The sequence below is a fragment of the Schistocerca cancellata genome, chromosome 8 (assembly GCF_023864275.1).
Source record: "Schistocerca cancellata isolate TAMUIC-IGC-003103 chromosome 8, iqSchCanc2.1, whole genome shotgun sequence".
Classification (NCBI taxonomy): domain Eukaryota; kingdom Metazoa; phylum Arthropoda; class Insecta; order Orthoptera; family Acrididae; genus Schistocerca; species Schistocerca cancellata.
Window position 1 is genome coordinate 592692527 of NC_064633.1, and position 18257 is coordinate 592710783.

The following is an 18257-nucleotide window of genomic DNA, read 5'->3' on the forward strand; positions in this document are numbered from 1 at the left end:
CTCCTGTTTAAGAAATGCCGAACATCATGATGGAAGTGCGATGGAGCACCATCCTGTTGAAAGATGAAGTCGGCGCTGTCGGTCTCCAGTTGTGGCATGAGACAATTTTCCAGCATGTCCAGATACACGTGTCCTGTAACGTTTTTTTCTCAGAAGAAAAAGGGGCCGTAAACTTTAAACCGTGAGATTGCACAAAACACGTTAACTTTTGGTGAATTGCGAATTTGCTGCACGAATGCGTGAGGATTCTCTACCACCCAGATTCGCACATTGTGTCTATTTACTTCACCATTAAGAAAAAAATGTTGCTTCATCACTAAAAACAAGTTTCGCACTGAACGCATCCTCTTCCATGAGCTGTTGCAACCGCGCCGAAAATTCAAAGCGTTTGACTTTCTCATCGGGTGTCAGGGCTTGTAGCAATTGTAAACGGTAAGGCTTCTGCTTTAGCCTTTTCCGTAAGATTTTCCAAACCGTCGGCTATGGTACGTTTAGCTCCCTGCTTGCTTTATTCGTCGACTTCCGCGGGCTACGCGTGAAACTTGCCCGCACGCGTTCAACCGTATCTTCGCTCACTGCAGGCCGACCCGTTGATTTCCCCTTACAGAGGCACCCAGAAGCTTTAAACTGCGCATACGATCGCCGAGTAGAGTTAGCAGTTGGTGGATCTTTGTTGAACTTCGTCCTGAAGTGTCGTTGCACTGTTATGACAGACTGATTTGAGTGCATTTCAAGCACGACATTCGCTTCGTCGGCTCCTGTCGCGTTTGTCTCACTGCGCTCACGAGCGCTCTGGCGGCAGAAACCTGAAGTGCGGCTTTAGCCGGACAAAACTTCATAAGTTTTTCTACGTATCTGTAGTGTGTCGTGACCGTATGTCAATGAATGGAGCTACAGTGAATTTATGTAATGGCTTCAATCATTTGTAATAACCCTGTACATCGCGTTTCTACAGAATGATCTGCCAACGTTGCTCAAAAATGTCCCACTGGAAACGCGTCGACGTATGTGGTATCAGCATGATGGTGCACCTGCACTTTCCGCAATTAACACTAGGCTGACCCTTGACAGGATGTTCGACGGGCGTTTCATAGGACGTGGAGGACGCACAAATTGGTCAGCCCGTTCTCGTGATCTTACACGTCTGGACTTCTTTCTGTGGGGTACGTTAAAGGAGAACGTGTACCTTGATGTTCCTACAACCCCAGGGGATATGAAACAACGTATTGTGGCAGCCTGCGGCGACATTACACCACATGTACCGCGGCGTGTACGACATTCATTACGCCAGAGATTGCAATTGTGTACAGCAAATGATGGCCACCACACAGAACATCTATTGGCCTGACATGTCGGGACACACTGTATTCCACTCCGTAATTGAAAACGGAAACCACGTGTGTACGTGTACCTCACCCTTCATGGTAATGTACGTGTGCGTCAGTGAAAAAGACCAATAAAAAGGTGTTAGCATGTGGACGTAATGTGCTGTTCCAGTCTCTTCTGTACCTAAGGTCCATCACCGTTCCCTTTGGATCCCTACGTAATATGGTGCTCTCCGATACACATGATCGAACAGCGGAGGAATGGTACTCAAGCGTCAACTTTAGGTTACAATATCTCCGGATGTAATTAACATTTTACAATGCAACAAACGGCACTGATTACGTATTTGTTTATATGTTCAGATGTGCTAACAAAACTAACGGGGTTATATTTAAAAAAACGTAGGTTTGTGTTAAAAAACATACCTCCGTGCATTTTTTGTATGGTTTGTATTAAACAATTACACTTGCCCCTCTCCTCAGGTTTGGTTTGTGGAATCGGTTCGTCAGTATTTGATGTGGTTTACGAAATATATCCAGCGGTAACTTTAGGTGACTCACCCTGTATAATGAAACAAGTGTCTGACGCGGTTGATAGATCAGTTACTGCTGCTACAACGGTAGGTTATCTGGATTTAAGTGAGTATGAACGTGGTGTTACAGTCGTTGCACGTTCCATGGAACACAGCATCTCGGAGGCAATGATGAAGTGGGGATTTTCCCGTAAGACCATTTCACGAGTATACCATGAATACCCTCTGCAGGCACTTAAGTGTGAATGCAGAGGAGTGCTGTAGATGTAGATGCATATTAACCCAAGGTAGGAATTATAAGCTTTCACCTTCCTGTCATGCTTTGCCATGAAATTTCAACGCGTAGCGATTCTGTTATTTAACTGGCAGTCAGTGGCCCAACATGTTACATTTTTCGTTACTAACACTGAAGGCAGGCCATACATTGCCTTATAAATTAATTAAATATAGGTTCAGTCCCTCGGCTACTCCCAATGTTCTGTGTAGTTTGTCTTGGTCATCAGGCGAATATCACAGCTGTAGATCCATTCCCTAATGTTCCCAACTGTGACTCCCTCTGCCACGCAACCAGCACGCCCAGTATTTGTCTGAAGAGATCCTGCCAGATGACGCTACAGTGTGTCGTAAATGTAAAAGTCCATTCTACCTTTACTGGTTGATGCAGCTAGTGGCCTAATGGCTAGCTTCGCTATCTCTGGATCACGGAGTCCCGGGTCCGATTCCCGGCCGTGCCGGAGATTTTCTCCGCCAGGGGACTGAGTTCTTGTGTTGTCCTCAACATTTCACCATCATTCAGGAAAGTGACGTGATAGGACGGTGGAAAGATTAGAAATTTGTACAGGAGCTGATAACCAGGCAGTTGACTTCACTCAAACCAAATATCAACACTATTTAGTGGTTGACCAGGAAATTGTAAAAACAGAAGCAAGTACGTCTCTAACGCGATGATAATAGAAGAATCTATACAACCTGGCGCATTTTAACTTAAACATGCGTTAAGTGTTCATCTTATTATCTGTAGCGTATGGTCCAAGAAATAAGTTAAATAATGGCGTTTGCTGAAATGAACTCTGGAATGGGTTGAATCTCAAACAGCCCACTTTAGCAATTGGGATAGAGAATGAAACGCATACTAAGCTAAGCTCGACATTCGGATTTTTTGGTGACACATATGACGATGTAATTGGAAAGGATGTGAGTTGGCTTCCAAATCTATTCACTAAAATGTTTCAAAAAAAAGTGCCCAGAATGAAGCCTGTAAGTTTTTCAGATTGGCTTTTGGGAGTGGTGCGGCAGAGGATGTGGACCGATGGAATTTTAGAAAGTGTAAATTGCATATCGCGATTTGATAACCGTTCTGTGGTGTATGGTTTATTAAAAAATCTCGGGATACTTCTCTGAATGACTGCAGGCTTTGGTCGTACGATATGGAAAAATAAACATTGTAAATTACTAAAGAATTCACGACAATGGCGGAATGGGGCCACGTCGAAGTGTTGCGCATTCCCCGTGAGAAACTCTGAAAGATACTAGTTTTAACTCGATAAACAATGTCGTAAGCATGTTGACTGGTGGATGAATAAAGGCACAACGCGTTAGTGAGTCAAAATTAATTCCTTATATTAAAAATCATTTGTAGCTACAGCCCACAGTGTTTGCATTCTGATGGCTGGAAGATGAAAGACAAATGTGAACAGTTAGGCTTCTCCTAGCAGCTCCCTAAAAAATTGGGAAACAGTTCATTTATTACACAAGTATCTACACGGGAAATATCTTATATCTGCATGGCTACATAAAAATATTTACACACAGTAACCTGTATATTGAGGAAGCAGTGAAGGAAACAAAAGAAAAATTCGGAGTAGGTATTAAAATCCATGGAGAAGAAATAAAAACGTTGAGGTTCGCCGATGACATTGTAATTCTGTCAGAGACAGCAAAGGACTTGGAAGAGCAGTTGAACGGAATGGACAGTGTCTTGAAGGGAGGATATAAGATGAACATCAACAAAAGGAAAATGAGGATAATAGAATGTAGACGAATTATGTAGGGCGATGCAGAGGGAGTTAGATTAGGAAATGAGACACTTAAAGTAGTAAAGGAGTTTTGCTATTTGGGGAGCAAAATAACTGATGATGGTCGAAGTAGAGAGGATATAAAATGTAGACTGGCAATGGCAAGGAAAGCGTTTCTGAAGAAGAGAAATTTGTTAACATCGAGTATAGATTTAAGCGTCAGGAAGTCATTTCTGAAAGTATTTGTATGGAGTGTAGCCATGTATGGAAGTGAAACACGGACGGTAAATAGTTTGGACAAGAAGAGAATAGAAGCTTTCGAAATGTGGTGCTACAGAAGAATGTTGAAGATTAGATGGGTAGATCACATAACAAATGAGGAGGTACTGAATAGAATTGGGGAGAAGAGGAGTTTGTGGCACAACTTGACCAGAAAAAGGGATCGGTTGGTAGGACATGTTCTGAGGCATCAAGGGATCGCCAATTTAGTATTGGAGGGCAGCGTCGAGGGTAAAAATCGTAGGGGGAGACCAAGAGATGAATACACTAAGCAAATTCAGAAGGATGTAGGTTGCAGTAGGTACTGGGAGATGAAGAAGCTTGCACAAGATAGAGTAGCATGGAGAGCTGCATCAAACCAGTCTCAGGACTGAAGACCGCAACAACAACAACACAGTAATATATATTTAAAAGGCGTAAGCAAGAGGGCAACTCTCCGTCATCAAAGTAAGCATTAAAGATACTTTGGAAAGCATACATAGTAATTGACTAACAACGCTAGTGCTGAAACAAATGACTACTGTTTAACAGATTACGAGTGCAGATTCTTGCAGATAAGCTGACAAAGAAGTGAAACGCAGACTGAGAAATTATACGTATTTGTCTGTCGGTTGAATGGATAGAGTTTCTCCACTTGCGTTTTATTCGATTTGATATACGCCCTCGCATTGTCGGCAGTGATGATGGGAGCTACTGAAGTCCTGTATTTATGTTTTGTCATAGACTGAAGAGCAGTAGATATGGTCTACAGAACAAAAGGAATGCACGCAAACGAGTTACGATTATTGATCTCTTGGTAGTACATAGTTTTCTTAGGTTTAGCTCAGTTGATTGTGAAAATAAAAATTGGCTCTGATATAAGAGCATTTCCATCCGTAGCTGTTGGTGATCGTAATCGACTTTTAGCGAAAAATTATTTCCTTTTATCACAATAAATTATTTCCTTAAAATTATGCTGAATATGTGATGATGTCACTTGTATTGCACACTACAATGTGAGTCATGTGACTGAATTATTCTGTTGCTTCACTGTGTGACAATGTGTAACAACGAAAACTTGGACATTTTTCTTGTGCTCATTTTCATTTTTCTACAAGTTAATCATCTGGTTACACGAAGATGTCGTTTATAATGATCTTATATAAGTACAATAAAGTTGTCCTCAAACTTAAGAGAGGTCTGCAACACGGAAATGTCTCTCAGAGCATGATTATGTTGCTGATACTACGATATTACCTTCTACGACCTCTGAAGTTAGTTCTCCAGCCTGTTATAAGTCGATCTGCAGTATCAGGGACTTACAATAGCGATACAACTTCCCATTTTTCAACTTCAGATGACATTGCCTGAGATGGAAGAATGTAAGCGGCAGAAAGAATCTTAAGATCGACTGTGGATCGGAAGGGATTTTTTAAATCTGTCTTATAGCAATCACCCAGTTTGCCACATAGCCTTATTGTGTTACTTTTCTCTCTGAATGATGGTTTCATGCAGCTCTCCTAAACTTCCGTTTCCTAATTTCCTTATCACTTATTGTGTGTAGCCCTGCCTTACATCCTTATTTGCCTCCACCTCACTTTCCGTTCTTAGATTTCTGTACACGTGGTATATAATTTCCAATCTGTTTATTATTATTACTATTATTATTATTATTCCTGGTTTTACTATGTATTTATCTTTCTCGTGCTCTCTCTCGTTTCTACGTGCATGGTGGTTTCCATTATTTGATGAGTCGTGGAAATCTCTCCTCTGACATCCTTTTTGTATGTCCGTACTGCATAAGTTGTTTTTCTGTCTCAAAATAAATAATCGAACATATGACTTCATTTTTCTTCCTGACGGCTTCATTCTGACTTTGTCATGTCTTGTTATTCCTGCAGACCGTCTGCAACAGTTCAGTTCATTTCATTTTCATCTGTATTTTCATTATCTGGAATTTAACCATATGTCATTACGCTTTATTTGCCTTGAAGTAAATTTTAATTTGTTTCCTTATATTCTATAGAGCACATAAAACACCGCTTAATGTTCCAATAGTGACCTTTTCAGCATTTATACTTCAATTAAGTTCCTTGCCTTGTACACTGTAAGTTTTATTCCAAGACATTTACTTAGTTATCCTCAATAATTTAAAAATTTCAAGTATTGCAGTGCTGTCAAAATTAAAAAAAAAAGAAATTTATCTAAATCTGCAAATATTAAAAATGTGGATATGACTTGTTCAAGGTTTTTTTTTTTTTCTAGGGCATGTCTAGGATCAGTATTGGTTCACAGGCTACTGCTTTTCACTAAGTCTCCCAGGTAGACTTTTACCAATCGTTCCATCTTTCCGTACGTGATTGGTGTTGGTATTTGGCAACCTTGGATTATTAAATTGATAGATTGGTAATTTTCACGGCTGTCAACACCTGCTCTCTTTGATATTGGGAGTTTTACTCTCCTCCTGAAATCAGAGGATACTTCGCCTGCATCACATTTCACGAATACTAGGTAAACAGTTTTGCCATTATCGGTCATTCCAAGGATCTTAACAAATTTGAAAGAATTTTGTCAATTGTTTGTGTCTTACATCAACTCAGGTTTTTCAGTGCTCTGTCAGATTCTTTTTTCAGTGTCCGATCAATAACCTGGCCTTCATTCAATGTGTCATTTCTCTTTCCATGATATTGTTTTCGAATTTCTGTCCTTTGTATTCCAATCAAATATGCCTGTACCACTTCTCAGTCATGCACTCTTTGGCTGGTACTGAAACGTTGCAAGAGTTCTTTACATTCACACAGCTTTTTTTTTCTTTTTTTTCCCTCCAAGGGCTTCTATAATACATCATTGGTGGAGAGCATGTTTGTTTAACCCACTGTCTTCATAATATGAGGTCCTTCAGACATACATGTATAATGGTTGTGACTACGATGCATATAGAAGTTAGGTTTGTTCCTGGTTGGTGCAAGTGGCTCTGAGTACTATGGGACTTACCTTCTGAGGTGATCAGTCCTCTAGAACTTAGAACTATTTAAACCTAAGTAACCTAAGGACAACACACACATCCATGCCTGAGGCAGGATTCGAAACTGCGGACGTAACAGTCGCGCGGTTCCAGACTGTAGCGCCTAGAACTGCTCAGCAATCCCGGCCGGCGATTGTTCCTTGATGCGCGTTCAAAATGCTGAAGTGATTAAGGTGACAGATCGCGACAATTGGGAAATTCAGGTTTGAGTCTCGCTCCAGAACAAATTTTTATGACTAGCGAACAGCTAACGTCAGTGCATATTCGCAATATGCGAACTGATTTCGTAAAACTCCTACAACATTCCTCAACACACCATCTAACATTTCCATAGTCATGTGAGGCTTCACAGCTATGTATTTCTTTTACCCATTCCTGCTTTGCAATGCTGAATTTTCCGTCATCCACCTCTTTTAGATGCCTACATTTCTTTTCTCCTGTTCAAATAGTTGCATTTTTATTTTTATGGTCTTTATAATATTATTATGTTATACCGTTGTAGCTGTGTTTTGTTATATTTATTTGTGTACAATTCTGTATTTACTTGTGTATAATTTATCGTTTATATTTTCTACAACTGCGAATCAACTTTTTGTGTAATACAGTGTCTAAGGAATTATAACATCCACCAGCATTAAAAGAAAGACATTAACAGAAACTGTGGACCTTACCATAGTTAATCAATGATCATACCCAACGTGAATTCCACAAGAAAATTCCGTATTTTAAATAATTTCAGTGAAAGAGATTTTACTGCAAGTTACAGGAAAGGCTAGGTATAAATTTCTGTGTTTCGGAGCAATTTGTCAATGAATAAAATACAGATGTGGGCCAGGGGAGTGAAGAAGGGGGGTGGGGGTGGGGGTGGGGAGGGGCTAGGTGAAGCTACTAATCCCACTAAACGGAGGTGGGTTTAGCCCCCTCCTCCTCACCCCCTTACCCCCTTCCTCGTTGCACAGAGGACCGCCTCGTCAAGAAGCCATTTAGTTAATGTGTTTACCAGTCCGTCCTGAATAATGTTGGTCTCTCGGCCGTAAACTGCGTCTCGCTTAAGGATTAATGAGCGCCGAGAGGCCGTTCCGTTAACGAATCCAGCCGTCGGTGGGCTGTGTTTTCTTTATGTCCGCGTAGTCCAGGTTACAACAAGGACGCAGGGAAAGGCAATCAAAGTTTCCTTCTGTACGTCCTTCCCTTTTGTATTTAAAATGCGTCACATCGGTACGAAAAGGGAAGTATCGACGGAATTACTAATGGAGGCGAGAGTCAGACAAGTTTGTAGCCCATCCGCCATGGTATCAGTATTGTACTTTGAGCAAACAGTGAAGAAATATATCGATAATTAGGAAATGTATTAAAGTTCAAGGCGAAGAAAGAAAAAGTAATAGGATTTCTGGTGACACTGTAACGCTGTCGGAAGTGGGAATAGGGAAATCATATGAATGTATTCGATTCTTTCTTGCAAAAAAGTATATAAGGTGAACATCAGTAAAAGTAGGTCGACGTGAAGGAGTTCAGTCTAAGTAAATCTGACTACGCTGAGGGTGTTGAGGGAGTTAGATCAGGAAGTGACATGCTGAAAATGTTAGAGGTGATTCACTATCTGAAGAAATACTCAGTGGAACTGCAGCTAAAAGAGCGCTGTTGGCACAGATTGAGTAAAAGTAAAGAAATGTTGACATTAGACATCCTGAAGCAGCAATGAATAGTTAATCCCCCATGATGAAGTCATATGTAAGGAATATACGGAAGCATAGTTGCTGCTTTGCAAGAAATGGTTGCGTGAGAATATTTACTATCAATGAAAGTGCTAGGAAGGCGTTGTATTAAAATGCTTGTGTTGTGTGTAGCCTCACATGGAAGGTATTCCTCTACAATTAACAGTATAGGTATTTTTGAAACGTAGTGTACCAGAAGAGTGCTGAAGACTGCTTGTGTGAATCAGGTTTCTATCTAAGTATCTTTCATTCTCCATTCTGGCGTTACAAACTTTAATCTGAGTGTTTTAATATGAGAAACATTTGCACGGCAGCACAATCTCTTGATTGGGAAATATTGTGAAGCAGACCTTTGTATTTTAATTTCGGATCGGCGTAGGAAGCAATACCACCAAAAACAAATCACAATCGATGATGTGATCACGGCAGTGAGTTTTCCGTATACTTAAATAATTTTGCCAGTCTATAAAATTCCAATAGGAACCGTAGAGGAATTACTTGGTGGGGTGTTAGCTGCCTGTCCCACCTACCTTTGAAAATCAAATGGCTCTGAGCACTATGGGACTCAACATCTTAGGTCATAAGTCCCCTAGAACTTAGAACTTCTTAAACCTAACTAACCTAAGGACATCACACACACCCATGCCCGAGGCAGGATTCGAACCTGCGACCGTAGCAGTCCCGCGGTTCCGGACTGCAGCGCCAGAACCGCTAGACCACGACGGCCGGCCCTTTGAAAATCACTTGGAGGCGCATTGCAGAGGGTACAACCCATTGTACGAATTATTAGGGCTTCTTCCAGTACATTGGGGTACGGAATGAGGGAATTACAGACACTTAAACGTCCGTCTGCGTCCTGTAATAGGGCTAATCTTGCCCTCATGAGCCCTACTAGAGCGATACGAATGGGGTTGTAGTGTATTACTAGATTCATCACTTAAAGTTGGTTTCTGTAAACTTTGTAAGTAGGCTTTCCAGAGATAGATCTTTCATCAAACGTCGCACAGTTCTGTTCCTTCATCATTTCCGTGTCACACTTCCATAATTCAAACAAGCTAGCGACTATTCGTGCTGCCCTTGTCTGTATACGTTCGACATCCCCTCTCAGTCCTCTCTGGTACTGCTCCTACACATTTGACCAGTATTCTAGGATCAGTCAAATGAGTGTCTTATAAGTAATCCCCCTGGAAAGCAATGTATTTTTCTAGCATGCTTCTTACGAACCGAAGTCTACCACCCGCTTTACCTACGACCGACCCTATGTGATCATTCTATTTCATCTCTCTACAAATTCTTATATTGCCGTATGTGTATTAGTTGACCGATTCCAGTCCTAACTCGCTGAAACTCCAGTCATGGGATACTAGGACTTTCCTTTAAAAATGGATTACGAACAGTCTCGACCGCAAAAATATCTAATTTGATGGTAGGCGTTTTCGGTCAGTATTTCACCATCCTCAGATTCTCATACAAAGATGGCAGCTGGTGGTGGTGAATGGAGTTGAGCAGTTGAAGTTTGTGGAGTCAGATCACCTGTTCCATTCACTACTACCCCCTACCATTGTGGAATGAGAGTCTGAGGATGATCAAATACCGAAACTGGTTACCAACGAAATAAATGTTTTTTTTTAATGTACTTTTAGCCAGACCGCAGTTTCTCAAGGAGAAATATTCTCAAAAATTATTCTGTGTTTTCGTTTTGAGATGTGCACAGTTTTACATTTCTCAATACTGGAAAGAATTTGCGAAACTTTACACCACTTTGAAATCGTATCAAGCTCTGAATCAATACTTGTGCAGATTTTTTCACGCAGTACTTTATTATAAATCATCCCATCATCTGCGAAAAGTCTGAGGTTGCCATTAATACTATCTGCAAGATCAGTAATATAAAATGTGAACAGCAACATACTGTCCTGTGAAACAACTGAAGATACCTCTACTCATCACCCCAGTAAAATAATGCGACCAGACTAGAAATCGTCAATCCAGACACTGGTTTCCTTTTTTAATTCGTTTGACTACAGCTTCGATAGCAAATGTAGGTCTTGCATTTAAATACTTTTCGTAAGGAAAAAAAATTACGTCGACCTGACTGCAATGATCGATGGCTTTTAGGATGTTGTGTAAGGAAAGTACAAATTGTGTTCCACATGACAAATGTTTCCGGAATATTTGCTGGATGTTGTAGCCCGGTATTCGTCACTCTGAACAGTTGTCATGAGCTGAAGTTGTTACTAAAAGGTGTAAAAATCTAGTTACTCATTTTCCACTCTTACTTTCTTACCTCAACGTAATCGCTTGAGGAACCCCAACATTTGCACAAATTTGACGCTAACGATTTGAGAAATCTTGTGTAAGTAAATACAAAGTCCATGGAAAGTTCTTTTCCTCGTGAATCTGGTTGAAAAAGAAAATACTCTCTCCACCGTGATCCTATTTCAGATGCTAGAAGAAACAAGTGGCCATATTTTAGCAGCCTAGACATCTTAGAAAACGAAACGCCTTGATATTTAGAAAGACACAGGGTAATGCATGTAGCAGCTTTACTCACATATCATACGTTGAATCAGAAGTGGAAAAACTACAGTCTGCACATAACTTTTTACAGGGTAAGTTCTTCCCCTCTCTGACAGCAACCGCATCATGTGGATTGAGACTCTTAAGAACGTACTTCAAATACTAAAAATAATACGGCTAAGGATACAAAATCGGGGTACAAAAATAGCTTACACTCTTCTGTTGTAAAACATTGCAAACATTAGGATTTGTGTGACTACCAGTCAACACTTACTTTTATTGGCAGCAAATGTTAAAGTCAAGATAACAAGTATTAAAATGAAGTTATCATTGCCATTTCCAACCAAACACATCAAACATGGTCCCGAGCACTCACCTGAGGAATATAACGACGCCGTCGTATAGTACCTCACAGCATCAACATCTCATATTCTCTGGAAGTTATCTGCGCAGATACACAAGTCAATACCGAAGTCCTTGCCGGGGTAAAATCGACGAAAATGTTTTCGAGTTCACAAGAAGGAGTCGTTGCTCAGACTCAAACTTATTTAGTTATAGCGTTGTTTGCAAATGATTTCCGTTCGCACGGTTGTACGCTCGGCTACAGTATATTTATACACCCGTGAGATGTCTTGTTAACTGAATTGCCAAGCTGTCCTCGTGATTAAGCAGTGAGAAGGAAATAAACTACAATCGCATAGTAATGGAGAAGCATCAGGACCAGCCTGTAACACGCCCGGAAATACAACTGGTAGGGGACCCTTAAACTGTTCGCGCTTTGACCGTACGCCCTGTCCACGTCGCGTACGTGATACTCCCACGGCGGTCGTATTATTACTGCCCCACACTGCTGCTGGCTCGCCTGAAATTATGTATATAAATATGCAAACGGGGTTAGGGGAGCCACTCAACACAACACTGTCCTACTTCTGGTATAAACTATTCTGAGACGACAAAAAAATTGCTGGTTGCACTGTTTACACGCTAAGTCGTAAGTGCTAATGCCAATTAACATTCTTACTAATTTGATGAGAGGTCATAATATTCATTCCCCTATTGTTGTACAGTATTCATGACGTTGTTAATGTCTGCCGCTATTATACTTCACGCCGTCACACGTATTTCACAGTCTTACTCTGGTCGAACCTTCGGAGACAGATACATAGGCAATGATGATGATGATCTGTCCACAATCATTGCCTGGACGAGCTTACGCGTAACCATCGCGACGCGGCTGATTGTTGACGATGCGGAAACGCTATAACCTAACGCATGTTCTCACGCTTGCCACAAGACACTGGCACTTGATTGCCCTCCTTTGTGGTAACTATTTTACTAATTCACGTTAGTTTTATTCTGGGAGGCCGAACACGAAGCAGATGATGGATTTTGTACGGTACGCCACGCAAACGGGCGGATACTCAAATACGTTATCGGCGCCACCGCTCATATTTAAATACTTCTTTACGCACTTATCACTAAATGCACTTCCATATCTCATAGCTTCAAATAACAGTACTTATAGCCACACTTGCCGCTCGAAAAGATACTCCCCAACTAAGCTAGTGACATGACAACAGCTTACAAGCTGAGACACATGTAAGATTGTACAAAGACTTTACCCAAGAACTTGCTCACTTTCTAGTTGTAGTTTATCGTAGTTAGCTAAGCAACGAAGGTTGCCTGTCGACTGGAAAAAACGCAGTTCATTCCGTTTTCAAGAAGGGTCGTGCGACAGATCCACATAATGTTAGTCCTATATCGCTGACTTCAATCTGTCGTAAAATTATGGAACATGTTTTATACTCAAGAATTATGACGTTTTTGGAAAACGAAAACCTCTCCTACAAACGTCAACACGGATACCACAAGCAGAGGATCTTGAGAAACTCAGCTCGATCTTTACCATGAGATCCACAGGACGGTAGACAAAGGCACTCAGGTTGATGCCGCGTTCTTTGCCTTCAGGAATACATTGGAAACCGTCCCGCACTGCTGCCAAGTGAATAAAATACGAACTCACAGAGTACCGGACCAGATTTGCGACTCGATTCAAGACGCCCCTACAGATATAATTCAACATGTCGCTCTTCACGGAACAAAACCTACAGATGGGAAGATAATTTCAGGAGAGCCCAAAAGGAGTGTGACACGAACGAAAGCATGTGATAGGGCAAAAGCATCGGAAACTTTTAAGACCATTCGCGGACAATGTCATTATGTATAAGAAAGTAGCATTGCCAGAAGACAGTGTCGACCTGAAAAATGATCTACAAAATATTGATGAACGGTGCAGTCCACGATAGTTGACCCTAAACGTCAATAAATGTAACGTATTCCGAGTACGCAGGAAAACAAGATCCACTGCTGTTCCACTACACTATTGTCGACAAATTACTGGAAAGAATATCTACTGTAAAAAATCTATGGGTAACTGTAGTAGTTGTTTTTGTAGTCTTCAGTCCTGAGACTGGTTTGATGCAGCTCTCCGTGCTACTCTATCCCGTGCAAGCTTCTTCATCTCCCAGTACTTACGGCAACCTACATCCTTCTGAATCTGCTTAGTGTATTCATCTCTTGGTCTGCCTCTACGATTTTTACCCTCCACGCTGCCTACCAATGCTAAATTTGTGATCCCTTGATGCCTCAGAATATGTCCTACCAACCGGTCCCTGCTTCTTGTCAACTTGTGCCACAAACTCCTCTTCTCCCCACTTCTACTTAATATCTCCTCATTATTTATGTCATCTACCCATCTAATCTTCAGCATTCTTCTGTAGCACCACATTTCGAAAGCTACTATTCTCTTCTTGTCCAAACTATTTATCGTCCATGCTTCACTTCCATACATGGCTACGCTCCACACAAATACTTTCAGAAACGACTGCCTGATAAATAAATCTATACTCGATGTTAACAAATTTCTCTTCTTCACAAACGCTTTCCTTGCCATTGCCAGTCTACATTTTATATCCTCTCTACTTCGACCATCATCAGTTATTTTGCTACCCAAATAGCAAAACTCCTGTGTTACTTTAAGTGTCTCATTTCCTAATCTAATTCCCTCAACATCACCCGACTTAATTCGACTACATTCCATTGTCTTCGTTTTCCTTTTGTTGATGTTCATCTTATATCCTCCTTTCCAGACACTGTCCATTCCGTTCAACTGCTCTTCCAAGTCCACTGCTGTCTCTGACAGAATTACAATGTCATCGGCGAGCCTCAATGTTTTTATTTCTTCTCCATGGATTTTAATACCTACTTCAAATTTTTCATTTGTTTCCTTACTGCTTGCTCAATATACAGATTGAATAACATCGGGGAGAGGCTATACCCCTGTCTCACTCCATTCCCAACACCTGCTTCCCTTTCATATCCCTCTGCTCTTATAACTGCCATCTGCTTTCTGTACAAATTGTAAATTGCCTTTCGCTTCCTGTGTTTTACCCCTGCCACCTTCAGAATTTGAAAGAGAGTATTCCAGTCAACAGTATCAAAAGCTTTCACTAAGTCTACAAATGCTAGGAACATAAGTTTGCCTTTCCTTACTCTTTCTTCTAAGGTAAGTCGTAAGGTCAGTATTGCCTCATGTGTTGTAACATTTCTACGGAATCCAAACTGATCTTCCGCGACGTCGGCTTCTAGCAGTTTTTCCATTCTTCTGTAAAGAATTAGATTTAGTACTTTGGAGCTGTGACTTATTAAACTGAGAGTTCGGTAATTTTCACATCAGTCAACACCTGCTTTCTTTGGGTTGGTTCAAATGGCTCTGAGCACTATGGTTCTTAACAGCTGTGATCATCAATCCCCTACAACTGAGAACTACTTAAACCTAACTAACCTAGGGACATAACACACATCCATGCCTGAGGCAGGATTCGAACCTGCGACCGTAGCAGTCGCGCGGTTCCGGACTGCGCGCCTAGAACCAATCTTTGGGATTGGAATTATTAAATTCTTCTTCAAGTCAGAGGATATTTCGCCTGTCTTATACATCTTGCTCGCCAGATGGTAGAGTTTTGTCAGGACTGGCTCTCCCAAGGCCTTCAGTAGCTGTAATGTTTCGAATCAGGTCTTTCAGTGCTCTGTCAAACTCTTCACGCAGTATCGTATCCCCCATCTCATCTTCATCTACATCCACTTCCATTTCCATAATATTGTCCTCAAGTACATCGCCCTTGTATAGACGCTCTATATACTCCCCCAACCTTTTTGATTTCCCTTCTTTGCTTAGAACTGGGTTTCAAATGGCTCTGAGCACTATGGGACTCAACATCTTAGGTCATAAGTCCACTAGAACTTAGAACTACTTAAACCTAACTAACCCAAGGACATCACACACACCCATGCCCGAGGCAGGATTCGAACCTGCGACCGTAGCAGTCCCGCGGTTCCGAACTGCAGCGCCAGAACCGCTAGACCACCGCGGCCGGCCAAAACTGGGTTTCCATCCGAGCTCTTGATATTCATACAAGTGGCTCTGTTTTCTTCAAAGGTCTCTTTAATTTTCCTGTAGGCAGTATCAATCTTACCCCTAGTGAGATAAGCCTCTACATCCTCACATTTTACCTCTAGCCATCCCTGCATAGCCGTTTTGCACTTCCTGTCAATCTCATTTTTCAGACGTTTTTATTCCTTTTTGCCTACTTCATTTACTGCATTTTTATATTTTCTCCTTTTATCAATTAATTTCATTATTTCTTCTGTTACCCAAAGATTTCTACCAGCTCTCGTCTTTTTACCTACTTGATCCTCTGCTGCCTTCACAATTTCATCCCTCAAAGCTACCCATTCTTCTTCTACTGTATTTCTTTCCCCCATTCCTGTCAATTATTCCCTTATGCTCTCCATGAAACTCTATACAACCTCTGGTTTAGTTTATCCAGGTCCCATCTCCTTAATTTCCGACCTTTTTGCAGTTTCTTCAGTTTTAATCTACAGTTCATAACCAATAAATTGTGGTCAGAGTCCACATTTGCTCCTGGAAATGTCTTACAATCTAAAAGCTGGTTCCTATATCTCTGTCTAACCATTATATAATCTATCTGGTACCTTCTAGTATGTCCAGGTTTCTTCCATGTAGACTACCTTCTTTTTGTGATTCTTGAATCAAGTGTTAGCTATGATTAAGTTATGCTCTGTGCAAAATTCTACCAGAAGGCTTCCTCTTTCATTTCTTACCCCCAGACCACATTCACCTACTACGTTTCCTTCTCTTCCTTTTCCTACTGTCGAATTCCAGTCATCCATGACTATTAAATTTTCATCTCCCTTCTCTACCTGAATAATTTATTTTATCTCATCATACATTACATCAGCTTCTTCATCGTCTGCCGAGTTAGTTGGCATATAAACTTGTACTACTGTAGTAGGTGTGGGCTTCGTGCATATCGTGGCCACAATAATGCGTTCACTATGTTGTTTGTAGTAGCTCACCCACACTTCTATTTTTTTATTCATTATTAAACCTACTCCTGCATTACCCCTATTTGATTTTGTATTTATAACCCTGTATTCACCTGACCAAAGGTCTTGTTTCTCCTGTCATCGAACTTCAGTAATTCCCACTAAATCCAACATTAACCTACCCATTTCCCTTTTTAAATTTTCTAACCTACATGCCCGATTAAGGGATCTGACATTCCACGCTCCAATCCGTAGAACGCCAGTTTTCTTTCTCCTGATAACGACGTCCTCTTGAGTAGTCCCCGCCCGGAGGTCCGAATGGGGGACCATTTTACCTCCGGAATATTTTACCCAAGAGGACGCCATCATCATTTAATCATACAGTAAAGCTGGATGCCCTCGGGAAAAATTACGGCTGTAGTTTCCACTTGCTTTCAGCGTTTGCAGTACCAGAACAGCAGGGCCATTTTGATTAGTGTTACAAGGCCAGATCAGTCAATCGTCCAGACTGTTGCCCTGCAACTACTGAAAACTGCCCCTCTTCAGGAACCACACGTTTGTCTGGCCTCTCAACAGATAACCCTCCGTTGTGGTTGCCCCTACGGTACGGCTATCTGTATCGCTGTGGCACGCAAGCCGCCCGACCAACGTCAAGGTACATGATTCATGGCGGAGGGTATGGGTAACTGTCCAGGCATATTTTACGTGGAATGACCACATAAAACAAACCATAGATTAAACAGCTACGAGACCAAAATTCACATGAAGAATCTTAAGAAAATATAAGTGATCTGCGGAAGAATTGACTTACGTCAATATGGGACTCTCACCATGTAGGACTGTTAGTAGAGATAGAGTAGATCCAACGAAGAGCGGCGTGTTTTGATACGAGATGGTTTAGTCGGCGCCCAGACCCTTTTTAAAGATGCTCAGCAAACTGCAGTGGCAGGTACTACAAGACAGGAATTGTTCATCACAGAGAAATTTGCAGTGATATATTGAGAAAGTACTGATGTAGAAGGAACAATGTAAATTCTTGGGAATCTGGGATCTAATATGACCTTTAATTATAGATTCAGGCATATCAAAAGATCCTGAGCAAAGCCTCAAAAAAAAAAAAAAAAAAACCTCCGTATGATGTTTGATTACATACAATTCTAGAGTACCGTAGAGATCAGAAAGTGAAACAGCTACTGTAACTGCGATAATGGCTATAATCGTAGTGGCACATGGAATCGGGCTTTCGACATTAAGAGATTATCGTAGAAAGCAGTATTCTAGGATTATGCTGCAATATTTCCAGGGATATTTGATAGAAAGATGCCTTCGCGAGGTGCTTCGTCTCAGTACTAACGGTTAAAGACGTCTGGGCACGTATATTTACGGACTTTTTGGGCTAGACGTAAAGTTAAAAGTGAAATTGTTTAAGTAGTATCCAGTCACATAGGTATTTCGAT